This window comes from Triticum aestivum, chromosome 4A (genome assembly GCF_018294505.1).
Source record: "Triticum aestivum cultivar Chinese Spring chromosome 4A, IWGSC CS RefSeq v2.1, whole genome shotgun sequence".
NCBI lineage: Eukaryota > Viridiplantae > Streptophyta > Magnoliopsida > Poales > Poaceae > Triticum > Triticum aestivum.
In genome coordinates this window covers 76,203,069-76,206,768 of record NC_057803.1, presented here as the reverse complement: position 1 = coordinate 76,206,768, position 3,700 = coordinate 76,203,069, and positions in this window count along the sequence as shown.

Here is a 3,700-nt window from a genome sequence, read left to right as displayed (position 1 = left end):
CTCCAGTCCTTTTTTGTTTGGGTATAACAAAATCTCGTTTTCCATCCACATTTTACAAGTAAAATTCGTGGACAAACTTTGACCCAAAATATGACGGGGACTAGTAAACCAGGACGGAGGTAGTAGTTTTTTTAATCAAAGAAGGGTTTCCCCTTCCGATTTTCATTACTGAAAACCAACATCTAACCCATAGTATTTGCCCTACTACCAGGTTCAACACCTTGCAGCATAAACCCATACAACCATACGCCAAGGAGGTAGTAGTTATGAATTCCATTTTTGCTCCATACCAATCGTTCTAAAAACTACTTAAGAACTTATAATGTGCCCTTTAAAATCGGAACTCTTACCCCGCTAAAAAATGATATTTCAAACGTGGCTACTCGATCTATGGCAATTGGCGAGCCACCGCCTCCAGGTCGTTCACCTGTGGTCCCGACCATCAACTCCTACAGATCAAATTATCACGCGAGCTGACTATTCCTACAAAGGTGCGCTCCACCACGTACCCGGTACTCGCGCATGCAGCAATCGTGCACCTAGGGTTTTAGGGTTTATTTGTTAATGGTGCCTTTACATAACTATTATGCATGCGAGAAAGCGAGAGATCGACTGCGTGCGTGCGCCTCTTCTCTTCGTATATGTACTCCACCGTTTGTCTGGTGTCCAAAAAATTATACAGTAGCAATAACTACTAGCAATGTACCAATGCGTTGCCACATGATCAAAGTAGATTAATACATATTCACCGTTTTGATAGAAACAAGAGTATAGTTTTGAAATACGTGTATCACTAAAAATATCTTATGTTACACTCAAAATATATTCCTTTGGCGGTTTTGATGATTTAAGGGAGGAATGTTGTTGGTTTCAAGATTTGAGAAGTGGTATATCTCTAATTTCTATTCTTACTAGCAAGATGCCCATGCGTTGCACGGAACATCAAGATCTTATGGGAGAAAAGGATGGACGAGGGAAGGCCTTATCTGCAAATGTGGAGAGGAGTGCGGGTAAATTGCCATAGTTTCCTTCCTATCCATTGGATATAGATCAGACGGCCTATATTGCAGGATCGTAGGCACACCATCATCACCCTTTTTATAAGAGTTCGAGATAAAAAATAGAGTTGGTGATGATGGTGTGCCTGCCATCCTGCTATATTGGCCGTCCGATTTATATCTAACGGATAGGAAGGATACTATGGCAATTTTGCAAAAAAGATACCCACAACCCCCTCCACATTTGAAAATAAGGCCTTCCCTCATTCATCCTTTTCTCCCACAAGATAAACTACTCATACAAATGCATCTTGATGTTCCATGCAACGCATGGGCATCTTGCTAGTTGTTGCAAAAAGCCCATGTGTGTGTGTGTTGTGTGTGTGAGAGAGAGGGAGAGAGGAGCAGGACGGAGTGCATGTGTGGCAAAGACACAAAGAGTGTGTGTGCGAGAGGTATCAGCTTAAAATGAGGCGATAGTGTGTGTTAGCGGATGATCGAGAGGGCGTGTCTCAAGAAGGAATGAAAAATCTACATAGATACAAGGAGCACGAGAGAGACATGTACGCGATAGTGGAAGCACGAGTGTGCGAGTGTATAAACCTATCTGGAGGCTAGTCGATCAATGATGTGAGAGAAATACGAGTCGGGAATGCGAAAGCGATAGTTTTGTGTGTGTGCGAGAGAGAGGGAGTGGAAGTAGGAGCTATGCGTGTGTGTGTGAGAGAGAGAGTGCGGGGGGGGGATTTTCTCTGATCGGTAAACAAATGAATAATGTCAGTTTATAACTGGGATGGAGACAGAAAGGAGACCGCAACAAATGTTGTGTCTGCTGGAGAGAGTAATTTTAGTGGTATGAGTCATATCTAGAGACATATAGGGTGTGTGAGAGAACCCCATAGAGAGAAAGACAAAGTGAAAGACAAGTGAAACTGTGTGTGTGGCGGTGAAAAAGAAATCTTAGGTACCTAGTGATATCAGAGAATGGTAGAGATGTGAGAGATAATGAAAACCGTGTAATGTATAATGATAGGGAGAGTGTGATACTTCTCAAGGGAGACGTCGAGAGACCATGTTTGCAAATATAGGAGAAACATGAAGTGAGCGTGCAGGTGATCTAGAGAAAAGACAATGATAGCTATATGAAGGAGCATGCCAGAGAGATGGGCGTGAAAGGAGTCAACATAAAAGGGATTCAAATATTTGAATTCAAGATGATGATACATGTAATTCAAACTCAAACCAAAATTGATCTATCAAACATGCATACTCATATGATTTCACCCGCGTATATGTTATTTAATATGTAGATATTACTGATCCATACATTTTAGTAGAACATAATTTGGTTTAATTTTTTTTGAATTCAACCTTATGATTTTGAGATCATTGTATTTGTAAATCATATTATATACATATAAAGGAGCAGAATTCTTTGTTGTGCTTTTGAAAGTATATATAAAAATGATGTATATAGAATTTAATTCGAATCGCAAATGGATCCTGTCTGAACAAAAATAGAATACAAACTGGATTCGAATTGAGTTGGCACGGTAAACGTGCACTCTTGCTCTGCAAAAATTTGAATGAAGCGGAAAAAGTCATAGTAATCGCCCGAAATCAAAATCTGTGAGATGGAAATTACTGCCTATCCCTGACATGCAAAGCCTATCGGCTCGATTTCTATAGGTTTCGATAGGGGTAGGTTTGTAATTTCACTCAAACGTGACATAACCGCCTCTTAGCCGGATTCATACATGGTGGGTGCCAAAACATAGTGTCTCCTCGGTCGAAATCGACTCCCTCCCCGATTCATACACGGTGGGCGCCAAAAAGAAACTCTCGTAGGCAAATATTCGGTGTATGCGAGATTACCATCCTATCCCCAACCGACTAATATTTTTGTGATGTAGGAAATTTTAAACGGGGGCTAAGTTTGTAAATTTCCTCACATTTGGGACAAGCGCGCCCTGAAGACATGGCCCCCCTTCCTCTCTCCCTCCATTTCCCCATTCGTACTTCGTGGGCGCCAAAACAGCCTCACCACCACAGCCTCCTCCATCCGCCACCCCATCCACCACCCTCCTCCTCCACCATGCCGGAGCTGATACCCCGCCGTCATCGTCCATTACAAGAGATCGGCCTCTCTCATCCGCGACTTCAGACCGGGATCCTTGCATCCCATCCTCTCGCTTCATCCCCGCCGTCGTCCACCTTGCCGGTGCTGCTCCTACGATCGTCTCGTGCACCGCACCCCGCCGCCACCGTCTACCCTCCTAGATCTGCTTCCACGCCGCCGACAGCCATCGCTACCGCAGCACCGTCAAATTCTCAGCACATGCATACACGGCGCCGCACTAGAGGCGGTACTCTTTCGTATTTGGTCAACTTATTTAGGGCAGCAAGAAAATAGATCGCCACTTCTTTACTCTGATTTCTTGTCCATCACTTACTTGCTAGTTGAAAGCAAACATTGGTTGCGAAGTTGCCTTTCTTCGGTTTGCACCTTCAGGTCCGCCATGGCATGCTCAACACTATACTCGCAATGCTTATGGTGTTCCCCTTTTATATTCCACTCTAGTTAAATGACAGTAGACTAAATTTCAAAATTGGGTCAGTCAATTTTTCAGAGCTCGTCGGAGTTCGCCGGTGCGAATGAAGGGGCTTGTGTGGGGACGGTGGTTGTGGGGGCGGTGGTGGGG